The sequence below is a fragment of the Augochlora pura genome, chromosome 5 (assembly GCF_028453695.1).
Source record: "Augochlora pura isolate Apur16 chromosome 5, APUR_v2.2.1, whole genome shotgun sequence".
Lineage (NCBI taxonomy): Eukaryota > Metazoa > Arthropoda > Insecta > Hymenoptera > Halictidae > Augochlora > Augochlora pura.
Window position 1 is genome coordinate 3,393,118 of NC_135776.1, and position 18,017 is coordinate 3,411,134.

Here is an 18,017-nt window from a genome sequence, read left to right on the forward strand (position 1 = left end):
ACTGCGATTTCGACTGCTACATATTCATGACTCCTACGCTCCGTTAACTACATGCAATTATAACGCGAAACTTAGTAAACGATGTCTCAGCATCAAACGAGTTTATCACCGGTGGTGTGTGTGCTCTACTAAATATGCCGTAAACCCACCCCCTCTCTGTACATACTCTATTCTTTTAAGCACTTCACTTTCACATTTCATAAATCAATTATTTCATTAAATATCGATTAAATTACGTTCTTGATACATTAAACATAGATATAATAATCATAAAATAATTATAATAATACTGTTATTATTTTTAATAAAATCAAATAAAACACTATTCACGCTCGTGGACAATTTTAAAAAATCTAATATTGCTAGTATTATTGCTATAATAACAGTAGAAATATTAAATTGTATAATAAACCTATTGTTGAAATAAAAATAATTATTGCAGCTAGAATCAGCTCGAAATTAAAGAAAGGGAGACCTGCACAAATTATACCAAAATCTTCCAGTTACGTTTCCCAGAAATTTCAAGATCGAGAAACCATTTTTTCAATTCGAGCTATAGTTGGTGCAAACGACGACTATGACCGTGGTCCGGTATATTTTATTACTGCCGGGTAGAGAGATCCGAGCCGGGTGAAATACGCGTGGAACGGCTCAGCGCAGACAACTCTCGATGCCGGGGTAAAATTATGCACTTACTCTACGATATTGCATTTACTCGAACTAACGCAAACTAGCGCATAGAAGTTTGTTAGAATAGCACGTGCCTCCTAGCGTAGCTGCGATATGGGCGAAGGAAACTCCTGTGAAGTAGAGTTGCCGTGTCTCTCGGATAATTAAAACTTTCGAGAATGTAATTCTGCTTGCGAGTCTGCTGATTCAAGTGTAACGGGGAGAGCAACGATTTGTAATTAATAGTACCGATAAAAGTGAGGGCGAGCAGCCGATGGCTGTCTCTCGACCAGAAAGAGAGAGAGAGAGAGAGAGAGAGAGAGAGTTCTCCCTGAGATTAATGGAATATTCGAGACCACAATCCCGGGATCCGCGATTCAGACGATTTTAACAATGCCTCGTTTTATTGCCGCGCGATAATATTGCTGTGCTAGTATTCAGTGCTGCTTCGGTTTATTACTGTGTCGTTTTGTTGCGTTAATTTGTTACTGTGCTGTTATATTAGTGTGCTATTTTGTTACTGTGATATTTTGATAGTGTGCTATTTTATTACAGTGCTATTTTGTTACTGTGTTATTTTATCACAGTGCTATTTTATTATTGTGTCAATTTGTTACTGTGATATTTTATTAGTGTGCTATTTTATTACTGCGTTATTTTATTACAGTGCTATTTTATTAATGTGTTAATACGTCACTGTGCTATTTTATTAGAGTGTTATTTTATTACTGTGCTATTTTGTTACTGTGTTATTTTATTACCGTAACATTTTGTTACCGTATCATTTCGCTTTCATGCAACATTACATGCAAATATTCAAAACTGCATCGATTATTCATTACTAAATATTATCAGAAAATATTCCAAAAGTGCATCGTGTACTGCTCCATTTTATTACAACATTATTTTATTATTGTGACGTCTCATTACTGCGCTATTTAATTACTATATAATTTTATTATTGCATCATATTATTATTACATCATCTTCTTACTGCATCATTTTATTACCGCATCATTTTATCACCGCCCCATTTCATCGCGTTGCAATATTATGTGCGACTGTACAAAATTGCACCGTCGGACGATATTATACGCAAGTATATTATTGTAAATTGCGCCGTGTTATTACAGTGTTATTTTATTACCGTGCCGTTTTGTCGTCGCGGAATATTATGTGCAAATATTCCAAACTGCATCGTTCATGCATTCGACAATATTATATGGAATTATTCCCAAATTGCGTCGTGTTATTACTGCGCTATTTTATTGCCGCATCATGTTATATACTCGGCTGTATTATATGCAGATATTGAAAAGTTCGTCATTTTATTGCCGCGTTATTTTATTGCCGGCGCCATTTTATCGTTGCGCATCGGCGAGCGGGAATACTGAAAACTGCATCAATTTTATTCACTGGACAATATTATGTGCAAGTATTCGGAATTGCATCGCGGTAATATTGTTGCTGTTTTTTTTTTTTTATTACTGCACCTTTTTTTTTTTTATTGGGCAATATTGCGTGTAAATGTTCGGAAGCTTTTCGTTTTATTATTGCGCCATTTTATTTATATTAAATTATATTATTACATTAATATATTATCATATTATTATATTATTTTATTAATATATTATCGTATATTTATATTATTATATTATCGTGTCATTATACTATTACATTATTATATTATATATTTAAAAGTGAATCATTTATCCACTGGAAAATATCACCTAACCTTCAAATATTCTACTTAATCGATTTTGCGAAAGGTTAAATTATTAACGAAATTAAAATTCGAGATGCTCAATTCAAAAAATAATTTCTTCCCTTCATTCGATATTTAGATTTCCGTGCATAGTTTTTTTTACTCGCGGAAAAATTTAAATAAATTCGAATTTCGCAGAACGCAAAGATCAAGCACGAATTCACGAACATAAGAATAATTCATTCGTTCTCTTGTCCAATTTTTACGAGGTTATCGCGTCCCGGCGTCGCTGCAGGTGTACCGGAAGGAAACGTTCGCGATTCGTAACTGTCTTCGATGTTTATTGTGCAATCAAAGCCAGAGAGCAACAATGTATTTCAAACACGTTGTTAGTTTATGCATGGAGAAGATTTCCATCTGTTTGAGAAATCCTTTCTAAGATTGAAAACGAAATGGGACGGAAGAGAAGGATATTTCGAAGCAGCGCAGAGCAGAATGTATTTTTGCATGTGATGAAACAACCATACCGTTTCAAGCTTGCTATGTCCTGTAAACATTCCTACGTTCCAATTTAACATTAACAATTGCACTAACATTGCTGTACAATTTTTTTTCAGATTTTTTTATATAATCAATATACCTTGTTTTTAGAACTATTATTATATATAGTCCAGTTACTTTATTAAATCGTACATTTATATTTTGTTATATTTATATCTAGCACTTTTTTTAATATTTATATTTAATATGGTAGTGAATAGAATATTAAACTTTTAGTGTTACAGAGAATGAATTATTAGCTGCCACTTATGGCATCACCATGCTATTATTAATAATCGTCGATTAGATAATTCAAGGACAAAATAAGCAATAAATTTATAACTCATTTATCCAATTACAGTCAAAATTCTTTTAAAATCGCGCTGTTTAAATTCTATTTCAATTATTTCAGAATTAATTCCATCGCTCTGAAAGTTTGACCGAATCCATGGTGTTCCGTACAATATTTTCGTCCCTATAAATGGCGGCGCCGTTCAACCTATTTTCCCCAGGTGTGTTAGCCGGTCCATTTTTTTTTCTCTCAGGGATTGTAACCGTATCCCGAACGAAATTCGGTTCCCCTGTCAGCAACCCGCATTCTCACTGTAACCCATTTAACCCTGTGTAACCAACGCCAAGATGGCGCGTGGTAACTCGGTTTCCCCTGGTAAGAGCGGATTACAATGCTATGTTAAGACCGGCCCCACCACCCCCCGGACCTACCTTGAAAACCCTAAACAGAAACACGGTGTCGCAGTAATCCGCGATAACGAGTGAGATATTAAACGATACCAGTTGCTTACTGTCGGACATCGCGGATTAAATCGCGCCGTCCGCGAAATGCAAATCGCGAAGAATCTGCCGTGCGGCAAATTTTGATTTTTGATTCGCTTTTATTCTATCTGTTTAATTATTCTTAACATTTTTAATTGTATAGAATTTTTAGTAGACAGTCGCATTGTGATAGATGTTGTGATAGATGACATGTCTTTACGTCTTTAAAAAATTACGTCTTTAAAAAATTGTCTTTTAAAAATTACTTTTTTAAAAAATTCTAGTCTTTAAAAAATTACGTCTATAAAAAATTCTTGCCTTTTAAAAATTACGTCTTTAAAAAATTCCAGTCTGTTAAAAATTACGTCCTTAAAAAATGACGTATTAAAAGAATTCTTGTCGTTTAAAAATTACGTCTTCGAATAATTCTTGGCTTGAGGACAATAAACAAATTCCGGCGTTGTTCGCTTAAATTCCGTGGCGTTGCTCTCGGACTGAGTCAGGTTTACCGTGAAACTTTCGTGATTCCGTGAATTTGACACCGTGAGACAAATGAAGTTTCGAAAACAGGGACGGATGAGGGTGCCAAGAGAGAGGGAGAGAGAGGGGGAGAGAGAGAGAATGGCCCTTTCAAACTTGAACGCGTCGCGCGTTGTAAGAGCCGTCCCCAAAAGCGATTTTACCGAACAAATCCGAATTAAGCCGAGATCACATTCCACGGGACGTGCTCCATTCAGTGAAATCGGTTACTGTCTTTCATTAGACGAGCAAATCGGGCTAACTCCTGCCTCCAGGTGTGGATTAGGTGTTGAGTGCCATTCATCACACCCACCAAAAGTGCTACTCGGGGCCATTAGCCGCGTCGAAATCGAGCTTTTCACCGAAGAAGATCGACCTGTTCCACACTGGCCAGACACTTTTTCCCTCGTTGAGCATTTCTTAGACAAATGGATCCCACCTGTCGATCGCTTTTCACCTGCATTAGTCGAACAATTTTTATTTCAGCTGGGAACAATATTTATTTCGTGCACAATTTTCCGTGTAATAAATTTCTACGATAAAATTTCAATTAATTTCGATACTATTCCGACGGATTTTATCGTAATTAATTTTTCAATTAATATCGAAACCGTGTAGCAAAATTATTATTTTCAATTTCACCATTTTTGCCGTGCGACCTCTCATATTTGATTCTATGCAAATTGCCGGGACCTCGGACGCAATTTGTTAATGGACGTTTTAGTTGAAAATCTAATTTTGCGTCAGATGAAAATTGGTTAACGTTCGATGCTAGAATATTATTTTTATTAAAAAAGAGAACAAGAATGCTCTTAGTAATTATTCTAGACAAATATCTCATTAAGCCCAGATTAAAAATAATACAGTATTTATAAATTTGTTAAATCCCACCATTAGTTTAAATCAAAGCCACTGTTTTTTTTACAACAGATGCATATCTCTTCATTCTCTATAACCCGACATAAGAAAAACGCAGCGACAAGAATCGCAGCTCGAAAAGAATTTGTCCGTCGTTAAACAAAATATATCTCATTCAGAAATATCAGCGAGCCACCTGAAATTTATGTCACGCGACCATCCGGCGCAACATCCGTTCGCGAACGGGCAGATAAAAATTCGAGACGGCCCGCCGCGTGGGCGAATCCACGTTACACAAACACGAGCGCGCGCGCGCCTACGTTCGCGGAGGCGAAGCTGTTTGCACGGGCGGAAACGTCTTCTTCGGGGGGTGGCCCTCGAGGGTACCGAGCTAATTGTGAGGGAGGGAGAGGGAGGGGGGAGCGCGCGAGTGCTCGCCGGGGCCCGTTAATTACTGTGTCACATCGCGAACTTCATGACACGTGAATTGCCATTGAGCCAAGACACCCTTCCCCGTGTGTGTTTGTCAAAACCGTGCAATCAATTACCTGCCGTGTCCCGGGCTCGAATGATAACCCTCGCGGAATTCATTTCGGCGGCAACGATCACGCGTTCCGACGATCCACGCGTAAACGTGGTCATTTGGGTCCAAAGTATTTAGGCGAATTTAACGAAGTATTTAGGCGAATTTAACGAAGAATATCCCATGATTATTGGTAACTATTTATGTAAAACAAAAATAAATTTTTCTTTTTAATATATACTGTTAAATTATTCTGTTATCCTCGGTAATATTTTATTACAATAATAGTTCAATCTTTGCATTAATGAGATTTATAGATTATTAACCCTTTGAAGCTATTTCAACCTAAAATCATTTTTCTGGCTTCTTGTCTCCGTTTTATGTAACAATATTTATTTTATGCATATGAAATTGAGTCTCGTGCTCTCATATAATAGTTATACTTTTAACAATTTTTTAAGCTTTGGCGATGTGTATTAAAAATAATTTTGTAATGTATTACAGTAATTTTAAGGGCGCCGCAGAGTCGCCACTCGAGTGCTAAGGGTTAATATGTCTCCTTTCTATAGTATAATATACCTATATTATACATATTTCTATAGTATAATATATTCTATAGTATAATATCCGTGTTACGTTATATCAATGTAAGAATAGAATTATTTCTATAATATAATATCTCATTTATAAGCTTAGAATATAAAATATAATTTACACAGGATATACTACATTACACAAATATAAATAATATATCAAATTATACAATTAATATAGATAAAGTATACAAGTAATAATATTTTGTATAATCTAACAAAACACACCATTTACATCTGAATAACACACATAACATATTTATTACATATATTATATGTAACGTATCAGTTTTATTATATAATGTGCAAAACGCAAGGAACACGGCATTATCGCGGAGTGAACGTCGCGAGGGAAAAATAAAATGACAGAAAGCCGTCGGCCGGCGAGATGCTGAATAAATCGATCGTTGCCATGGCCGAGGATTAATGACGAATGGTTAGATTTAATGACCGGGCCGCGCGCGCACAGGCCGGCGCACACCGTTCGTTTCTACGGACCTCCGTTCGTGTGGTAGCTGAAGTTGCTACTTCGTCGATAAGGTATATATACAGGGACTATACATATATGTTTATTCGTGGCGAGCCTGTCGTGAATAATCGCGACGAGTCGCGTCGTCGCGGATATACACGTAGCCCCCGCGTAACTATTCGTCTCTGTGAGTATCGTCGAGTGGCTGTCGCGAGCTGCCGTTCAGGATCTTTGGCGCGTATCCAATAGCATTCTTGGGTACTCCCGCACGCTCCTGAATAATATATATTATTGGTAGGAAGCCAGATAACAAGGTAAATAGACGGATGGCTGTATTGTACATACAATGCGGCGTATCGGAACGAAATTTGTCTAAACAATGACGGGTACGCGGCTTTTGTTGCGGATGCAACTTCCACCATCCCCCACCTCTCTGCCCCTCTCCCGGGCTCTCGTTTACGTCTTTCGTTATACGGTTGTTACGTCCACGGTTCACTGCCATTTTGTTGCTCGTTCGGCTCGCTGTGGTCGAGAGAGGGTGCAACGATTAGGCGAACGCCGGTTTTATGGACTCACGGGGCACCGGATTTTATGCATTTGTTTTATGGCGGACCACGCGTTTCGGTCGCTTTCTATTATTTCGGATGCCGTTTCTGCGGCTTGGGCAAATTTGTAGAAATGTTGCTCGAGGCACGATGTATAGTTCGCACGAATTTGTTTGAATATATTTTTTTAGTAGCATGTTGAAATATAGTTCGTATTAGTGTATATAGTGTGTATACATTGTACTAATATATTTAGATATATTTTGTATTACTTGACATATAATGTGTGCAAGTATATTCAAATATATTTTTATATTAATATATTTAAATATATTATGTATTACTGTACATACTATACATACTGTATATACTGTACTAATATATTTAAATATACTTTGTACCACTTGGAATACAATATATAATTTGTACAAATATATTTTAGCATTAACATACATACTCAAATATAATTGTACTACTAAAGATACACTGTACACTATATACAATTATATCAAAATATACTTTGCACTCCTATATATACACTACTATATTTTCCACTAAAATATTTAAACATATTTCGTATTACCATATTATCACAGTATCATAATAGACACTTCATACACACGTACTCAGTACCAACTCATTCGCACATGTATGGAGACATTCTTCGAGCGAATAACTATAGTGCGTGCTGGTATTAAACGAAAATGCGGGGAATGTAGCCAATTTTGCGGGCCCCGAGCACCAAGAATCTCTTTAATTCGCCGAATTCGGGATTAACATTTGCGAACGAGATAATCGCGACGTGTGTAATACACATTGACACACGTGTTATTCGGATAATCGCGGCGCGCGCGTGTTCCCGTAGCATACTGTGTGGACACTCGCGAAGAGGATAATTGCAGTACCCAGTGCATGTTGACGCTCGGATCTCGTGTGAGGAACCTGCACAGCTCCTGTGTGCGTCACAGACGGTATTTATGCGAGTATTTGTGGCCGAGCGATTTTTGAAGGGAATTTTATTTATAACTCTTTATTTGACAATCGAATAATCTATAGCCATTGTTTCGTTAATAATCGCTTGGAATAATGTTTAATTCTATTTGAATCCCGAGAAATTTTGAATTAATATGATAGAGGATTATTTGTTATTTTAATCTTTGTAAAATAAAGTATGTAAATTTGCAGGAACTTCCGCAGGGTATTAAGTATTTAAATTAATATATTAGATAGTATAATATATTCTAATATTTGATAATTCTGTATTAATATATTCTATACTTAATAATTTTATATTAATATATTCTTTTACATTTAATAATTATAAATTAATATATTAATACACGTCAACGTACTAGATTCATCGTTCAATGAATTTCTATTAATTTCTTCATGAAATATTAGACAAGAAAGCGAATAAAAATACGATATCTAACGAGGAAATTGTTAATGATAAATGTTGTCTACGACCGTATATATTAATCGCACGGGGACGCCATTTTTCGTAGCGTTGCACCGGCGGAGATTTATTTGCGGAACAGCCGACCAGCCGCCGCTCTCAACGAAAAACCGCGTCGCGAACGTACATATATTCCGGCCGGCGTAATTTGTTAATTACTTTTCTTATCGTGTACGCGAGGCAACGCACAAGTCATTTTCTTTGTCGGGCGGCAAACCGGCCGCGCTTCGCAAAGTAATGCTTGCGAAATAAGCGAAGCGCCGAGTTACAAGACGCTTTATTTCCGTTCGCAAGAACACCGGGTAACCGCGACCGTCTCTAGATAAGAACTCCCTTAACAATGTTTGAAATGAAGATTTTTCAACTTCCGTTCCGCGTCCGAGAGAGAGAGAGAGAGAGAGAGAGAGAGAGAGAGAGAGAGAGAGAGAGAGACTGCCGGAAGCTGAGTGTGATCCAGTTATAAACTCGCGAGACTCGAAAACAATTTTCTTGTCCTTATTATTCTTGCGACGGGGATGGGCAAGGTGCAGTACAATGAGAGATAATCACGGTAGTGACACAATTGTTGCATTATTGATGAACTTAGACGTTTGGTAAATTAGTCGATTGGTATGTTAATTGGTTGGTAAGTTAGTCGATCGATAAATTAATTGATCGGTAAATTAGTCGGTCAATAAATTAATTGATCGGTAGATTAGTCGATCAATAAATTAATAGATCGGTAAATTAGTCGATCAATAAATTAACTGATCAATAAATTAGTTGATCGATAAGTTAATTGATCAATAAATAATTACTGTGTCATTACTTCCTCACGATCAGATTGAGTACTATAAATTAATTATATAATAAGTAACACTTAAAACACGGTGCGAAAATTGTTTATTATTTCAGACATATTCTATATATAAAAGTTTACACGTTACCCTTTCTGGAATTATTTTATCAGCTGCTTATCCTCTCATAGAATTGTGGATGTCAGACTTACCTGCAAAAGTAAAAAACGACATGGTTAATAAAATCAAGTTAAATTGCAACGATGCATTTATTTAAAGGGACATTTCGCTTTTATTTTGATAAGTTAATAATGATGAATTTCAGCCCTGTTTAAAATAGGTTTCAGTTTAAATTATCGATTTAAATTCTATAAAAAAAGTTGATTCTAATTTCAACTTAATTTCTATTAAAATTCTATGGTAACTTAACTTCTATTAAAATTCTATGGTAACTTAACTTCTATTAAAATTCTACGGTAACTTAAATTTTCCTATGCAAATTCCATTAACAATTTCTCACCATTTGAACATTCTGTCAAACTCCCATTAAAAGCTTATTACGATTTAAACTCTCTACCCAAAATCTACTAAATATCCGTGACAATCGAGCTCCGTTAAAAAAGTGTTTCGCCGTTTGTACAACAGCCCGTGTTCCTCGGACGTGTCAACAGTTTAAACATCGGCCATTTTCGGAAATGGGAAGCGCGCCGTGCAAATACCATGCCGGGGAGCCACCGTGTATACACTGTGTTTCGACGATTTCGTGCGGCGGGGGGGGGGGGTGTATCCGGCGGTCGACCAGGGGAATTGAAAAAAAAATAAAAAAGAACGAAAAAAACGTATTTTATCAATATCTCATGCGTGTCCCGGTGGCTGCTCCATTTTCATCGGGGAAAATCTCGTCAATCCGTTGGTAATAGCCCTATGGAAACTGTCCGTTGAATTAGCAGCTTGACACCGCCGCAAAGCTCGCCGATGCGCTCGCGCGCGGAGAGGGGGGAGGGGAGGTGGGGGGCTACGCCACCGGAAGTTTACCGCACGCTGCAAAACCGGCGAAACAATCGGCGAAAATTTCGGTATCGGTTTTCGTTTTTCCCCCCCCGCAGAAAATCAGCAAGTTTTATAGCTTTTAATCTCTTTTGTGCCCGGGACACGCTCGCCCGATGGTGAATCGCTTTCCCCTGGCCATTTGTCGAAACCGAATGACCGGCGCGAATTAGGCCACTTTTCGCTCGCATTTTTACCGGCCCCGAAAACTGTTTATGGCACGGGAATTTTCGAAGTTGGTTCGATATAGTAAGTAGAAAGTTTTGTGGTATTTTATTTTGCATGTTAGGTTTTTATTAAAATTGTATTGTAGTTAGAATTTCTCTGAAAAATATATTGCTATTAAAATTGTATTGAGAGTTTATTGCAATTAAAGTTGGCTATTTAAATTCTATTTATTATTCTATTGCTATAAAAAATTTTCTATACAAATTCTATTAAACATTTATTAGAATTGCCTACCTAAATACTAAGAATCTATTATAACTTAAATTCGATTATAAATATATTAAAATCTGAACCACCTATATTAAGTACATTAAAAATCTACTACAACCCTTAAATTTCATATTCAGGTCCTATTAAAAATCTCTAGCAGTTCAAACTATATTAAAACTGCATTAAAATTTCTGCAAAAACCTAAAATAAAATTTTCCCTCTACTAAAAGCCTCTAAAAAGTTAAAAACTAAAAATTTAATATAATTAATGTTCGCCGGGTAATTATGTTCCATCCACTGTATAGAACAGTAATTAACAGTTATTTTCTGTAGCATGTCGAGTCGGCCGACTTAGGGATATATACGTCTTCGGCGATGAAATGGCAGAACGAAGCCAGATCCAGTCAGAATTCCAGAAATGCGGTACCGTCCTAATTAATTGCCTACTCTATTTGCCGCGCGGCGCCACGTCGCATGCCGTGGGTACCGCGTTGAAATTACTTTTGCTCGATCAGTGCTTGCTTGCTTGCTGGCTGCTGCTGCTGCTGCTTTCCACGGCGGAGAGGGTGCGAATCCCTAGGACGCCCAAGTGTTCTCGACTTTGCGTCTCGTTCAGAGTTGCCGGCCCATCCCCGAAGCCTATTTCACTCCTCCCGGCCATCCGAAAGGCATTAATGTCGCCGTAAACCACTGCGAGCTCGGCGATTTCTTCGCCGCCATTACGGAATCGAAAAAAGAACAATTTCGCCGGCGCATAAATGAAAAATAAATCACTTGGCGAACTATGAAGTATTCGAAGTAAATACGTTTTTCGTTGGAGATATCCGATTAGGGGGTTTCTCTTCAATAATTATTGTTTTGACGTTATTTTAAAATGTAATATCATTTAATTATCTCGATTTAATTCTGGTTTTATCAAAGGGTCGTAGGAGATCTTTTAATCATTTTTAATAGAAAATTGTGTTTTATATTTTATTTTCATCAGAGGGGTTGGAGGACACCCTTCAGTAATTTTTAATACAAATTGTTCTTATTGAAGGGTTTAAAGGACGTTTTTCAATAAAAATTATACTCTGCAGTCTAGTTTTACCAAAGGGGTTGATGGACGTCTTTTAATAATTTTTAATAAAAATTGCTGTTACCTAAGGGGTTGAATTTTCACTAATTTTTTTAGTAGAAATTCGTTTCTATTGTCCACTTTAACTAAAATGGTTGTATAACGTCTTTAAATAGTTTTCAGCGAGAATAAAAAATTGGTGATTTTACAGATATTTGGTGAGATCGATGGAAATGGGACACCCGGTGCACCGTGGTACACTTTTTCCGCTACGTTGCTCTTTATTATTCGCTCATTCTGGAAAGGGAATACCTTCTAAAAAAGACACGACTCGATACTGATTTGCTGACGTTTATATCAGGACTGACCTTTTCATAGTTGCTAGATTTACTCTTTCAGCACGGCTACGAGATACCGGGTGGCCTAAAAATCAGTGACATTATCGCTCGTGTGCGATTTATATTTATTTCTTTTCTATTCAATACTTTCACTGTTCTATTTTTTTATTTAATAATAACTAAATCATGAGTCTCTGTGCTTTTATGGTACAAAATATTATAATAGAAGAATATTAACGTTTTTCAAAGTATTTCGCTATTGTTTCTTTTATTTTATTAGCGAGAGATTTTCTAGTTAGAGGAAACAATTTTTCTTAGACTTTAAATACTACAAAATAATGTTAGAAAGAGGAATTTTTCTTTTTGTTAAAATAATTATCTCGAAAACAATCATTTGCATTCTATAAACTCAATAAAATATTGTTTATCCAGTACCAATAAAAACTCTTAAAATTCGCTAAAAGAAGAGACAGAAATTAAAACAAATTCGCATATTAATTTTGAAACATTGTTTACAGCGTGCAATAAATTAAAATAAATTTACAAAAATAATATCCGAACGTCGTTTACAACGCACAGTAAATTTCAATAAATTTACAAATTCATTCGCAAGCGTTATTTACAAGGTCCAATAAATTTTAATAAATTTACGAATTAATCGTCAAACGTTGTCGTGAATGTGCAATAAATTTAAATAAATCTACCGATTGATTTTAAATTGTTACGAATTTTACAAAGAAACAAGAAAATGCTTTTCAAGAGAGAAATCGAGCGAAATCTCGCGCTGGTTGAAAATACCGTGGACCGTCGTCTGTGTTTATAAAAAGATTTGTCGCGTATCAGTCAGATCAGTCTCGACCTCCGCAGGGTTCAAACGGTTATGCTACTTATAGACCACCCTGTACCTCGCGGACGCTGGCCGTACCATACGGTGTGTAATTAATTTCATTACACCGCGGAGATTTGTTCGCACTAAAAATCGCACCGTGGTAGTACACGGCGCAGAATTCCCTCGAATTTACCAATTTTTCTTTTTTCCCTCCCGCCCCCCTGCCCCGAACGGAACGGAAAATTATTCAACCGGCGAGCTGTTTTTTCGCCGAAGAACACGCACCAGCATTTGGACAACAAAAATACGTCCACCGTGGCATACGTGCGTACAGTCTGTCGCGAAAGCGTTCGCAACTTTACCTCGTCACTATCTTCGAAAACTTTTACATCGATCAGGTGTCGACGAATGAATTAATTTATCGACGTAATTTCGGCCGCAAGTTTGATAAACCGGGAGAAAATATTCTAAGAATATTAATAAATAATAATGATAATAAAAATAACAATAACAATCTAATAATAAGAATAATAACTCAATACTACATTAAATATATTTTCTGAAAGATTTACTATAGAATTAATAAATAAAAATTGATAACTGGTACCTTAAAAAATTCCTATCACACCTCTAAAAAATTATTCAAATTAATAAGAAACAAATGAGCTGTCTAAAACGTAGATAAATCCTAATCGAGGATACTTAATTTCAGGTACGACCAGGAAGGGTTGAAACGACGACGTCTACACAGCCAATTACACCGTGTCCCTAAAATTAGTCCGCGTCTCCTCGGATGGTGGCCCGTTTCACGCTAAAAGATTCATCGTCGAAGGTGAAACCCCGTCGCGTCGACGGTCGCGAGAGCACGAGCGTGTTATTCAAGGATCGCCTCGGATGCGAATACTTATGCGGCTGACTGTAAATACTTGACGCTGTTGCTTGCTTGCTTTCCTCGGCCAGGCACCGGGAGCTTTGAAAATTAAACTGCAGTCTCGGCACAGTGCTCGTATTTACCTCCGCGACTCCGGGTCCTGCGTATCTCGGAATTGGCTGTTTGTGGTCGAACAATATTCTGAGACAATTTCCTCGGAAAAGTAGTTGCATAGTTGCGTGAAAGCGGAGAGGGATGGGGAGAGAACGGCGGAGGAGGGGAAGTCGAGACGAAAGACGAGCGAGGAGAAGGGACGAGTCAGGAGAGGCGACGAGTCAAAAGAAGAATCGAGTCAGGAGAAGAGACGAGTCAAGAGAAGTGAGGAACTGAGTCACGAGACGTGACGAAACGAGTCAAGAGAGAAGACCAGTTAAGTCAAGAGACAAGAGGAGATGAGTCAAGAGAAGAGACGAGTCAAGAGACGAGGCGAAGCAAGTCAAGAGGAGAGACAAATCAAGAGAAGAGAGGAGGCGAGTCACAAGACAAGATAAGTCAAGAAACAAGGCGAGTTGAGTCAAGAGACGAGACGAAGCGAGTCAAGAGAAATGAGAGTCAAGAGACAAGACGAGACAGAATACTAGATGAGTCAAGAGAGGAGTCAAGAGACAAGTCAAGACAGAATACTAGATGAGTCGAGAATTAAGTCAAGACAGAATACTAGATGAGTCAAGAGTCGAGTCAAGACAAATCAAAGAACAAATCAAGACGAGTCAAGAGACGACTCACGAAACGAAACCAGGCGAAACCGAACGAACCGTGACGAAACTAAACGAGACTAAACGAGGCTAAACGAGACCGAACGAGAACCGAGACGGGGCAAGCAGCCGCCTAACAACGAACAAAGGCGCTCACCTTTGGAAACTCTTAAACCACCTATCACACCTTTCTCTCGTTCCGCTCGGATTCGCCCGGTATCAACGGTGCACCGGGAAAGATGACGAGATTGTACGATAACCGCGACCACCACCGCGCGCAGCGACTGCGTTTCCACAGGTACTTTCTGCACGAGAAATTTCACAAACGAAACCAATTTCCCGTGCCCGCCGCATTTTCCTTTCCTCCCCCCTCTCTCTCTCTCTCTCCCCTCCCACCGCCGCGCGGTATTCCCGATATTCGGTATGGCCCCGGGACCACCGTGCTTCCGCGGCAATAGATTTTACGACAGGCGTATCTCGGCTCCTGGAAACCGACACTGATAGAATCGACATCCAAGCAAATCAATTTCTTAGCCGCGCGCCGCGGCTCCAAGAAACCGGCGGCTCGATTTACAATCGGCTGCAGTCGACCAACTTCTCGATTATGGAACGCCGTCGCGGCGGTCGCGCGGGTTGCGGGGCTCTTCCGGTTACAATGTAAGTCACGTGTCTACGTTGTCGACGACATGTTCCATTGGGTTATTTTAATTTGATTTTTTCAGGATGCGTTGACAGCTTAGTCAGCGACGACGTTTTATTAATAATATTAACTCTTGCAATCGTAGGTCTAGCCTCGGCAATTAAATATATTTATTTATTTTATTTATCTGTTTTATATCGATATGAAATTAAAATATACTGTTACGTATATATATATATTTTAAGAAGGTATTAATCAAGTCTGTGTTTTAATATAAATATTCTGGAACAGTATTTTAATTTTATATATTTTTAGATATCGTCTTTCGTGCCCGTCAATTTTCCTAATCAATTTTCTCCGCCTTCGAAGTTTCCAATATTCGTCTGCTCGACTTCTTGTCATTCTCTCCCGGAATTTCTTCGGCTAATTCGTCTGATTAATTCTTCCGCCATTTCATTTCGCCTTTTCTTCCACTGCTATTTCCTCCGCGCCGCCCTATCCGTCTAGATTTCGGCAATCCTCTGCCAAATGTTCCAACGGCTCCTGTTACGCTGCATTTGTTTTACGTTTTCTGCGCAGCGAGCTTTCGCTGCAATTAAACTGCGAATTTCTGCGCTTTTAAATAACAAAATTGGGAAGAAAAAGTGTCTGACAATAGCGGAGTCTTTCTTTATTTTATATTATTTTTTGTATATTTTATATTTCCCTTGGTATATTTTATATTATTTTTTGTATATTTTATATTGCCCTTTGTATATTTTATATTATTTTTCGTATATTTTATATTTCCCTTGGTATATTTTATATTATTTTTTGTATATTTTATATATTTATATTACCCTTATTCTACCTTATATTGCCCTTATTTTACTTTATATTATCCTATATTTTACCTTACATTGCCCTATATTTTATATTACCCTTAAAATAATATTTTACTCACTCCTAAACTCCACGAATATATCTTTTACAATATTGTCTACACGCAACCCCTTCCGATCGATTGATCAAACAACGTTTCATTAATTCTCGTACAACTGTTTCAATCGTCTGAACTTGAACGATTTTTCGAATCCATAAACTCGATCTAACACGAGCGATTTCCTCGGGGATCTGACGGAAATAATTACCCGTGGCCAGATATTAAATCAGCCCCGGCTATATCCGACAGATTTAATTCTTTAATTCGCCGACTATCGCCGACTATGGCCGTTGAAAGCTATCCGCGGATCTTAATTGTTCTATTACGGCCAGTCACGCACCGCCAGTATTCTTGGATTGCTGATAACGCTGTTCAACACATACATGTCCGAATTCCTGCTCTCTAATAGCCGACACACTCGCGCTTCCCGTATACCCTATCTAGAAATTGTCGAAAATATATGTCGTCCCCCGCTTTGCAAATAATTTATTTCAAAAGATACTGTGGGCTGCTGAGAGATAATTAGTGCATTGAAAATAATATTTGCAGAGTTGCTTTTCGAATGAAATTACGAACATTTAGGCACGATAAAAATTTAATATTATTATGATATTAATAGTTACTATTTTTATTGCTAATGATTTCTAAATTTATCTCAACACTATTTAAAGTAATCATAAATTATTCTAAACCGTTCTAACTATAAATTATTCTAACAATTTCGTCGCGACTATGTTCAAACAATAATCAAAGCTAAAATGACACCAAATAGAATGTATTCGGTCTGAAAAACGTGCGACAAAAATTTTCATTCGTTTCACCGGCAAAGAGCTCTCTTTGGATCGAAGCTCCTCGGCCTTACACGTCGTTAAAAATGTTTCGAAACAAGTTCGGGTCGAAATGCATTTTTTCCCAGGGAAATATATCAACGATTCATTAGTCAAACTTTCGGCGGTGGTATAATGAGGAACGCGAGACCTCGCCGGCTGAAATTTCCATAATCCAGTGTTTAATGATTCCGGGGTATACCTAACAGTCTGGCATATTTAGACGCGACCTAGGCGCACGTCGATTTAAAACGTTCAACATTTGTAATTCGATTAATCGTGACACGCTGAACGGATCGACTTTGTTCATCGATAAAAATTTTCTTGTCACGAAATAATTTATTGATGTTAAATTTCTCATTTTGTTAAAATAAACAGGGTATAATAAGTTTTAATAAATTAATACGATTATTATTATTTTACTATTTTTATAAGTATTATATTGTAGCTCGATATCTTGAAATTTGAGAATTTCAAGCTTTTGGGTGAAAATACAAGCTTTTGTCTTCGATAAAATTATAATTTAAATAACCGAAGTATACTTGTCAAACACAGCTGACTGTTAATTTTTGATAGATTGATACTATCACTATTACTGTTATTATTACTATTATTTTATTATTAGTTTAAAAGTACAATTTAAATGTCCAATGCAAACTATCCATTAAACCCAATAACTATACTAATCACCACACAATTGGTGTGCTATAATATAACTGGTTAACTATATATAACAAAATTGCTAAACCATAAACCAATTATAAAATAATACAAACCCGCCATACCTTAAAAAAGCCGATATTCCACTTAAAATCAAAATATCGCCGGGTACAAAGAGTTAACAACTCCGTCCACCTGACAAGGTA

At 37.2% G+C, this 18,017-nt stretch overlaps 1 protein-coding gene across 1 annotated transcript in view; it reads right to left on the reverse strand.

The window, feature by feature from the left end:
• Positions 1 to 18,017, reverse strand: part of LOC144469972 (uncharacterized) — a 169,971-nt gene that overhangs the window by 64,504 nt on the left and 87,450 nt on the right. The window lies entirely within an intron of this gene.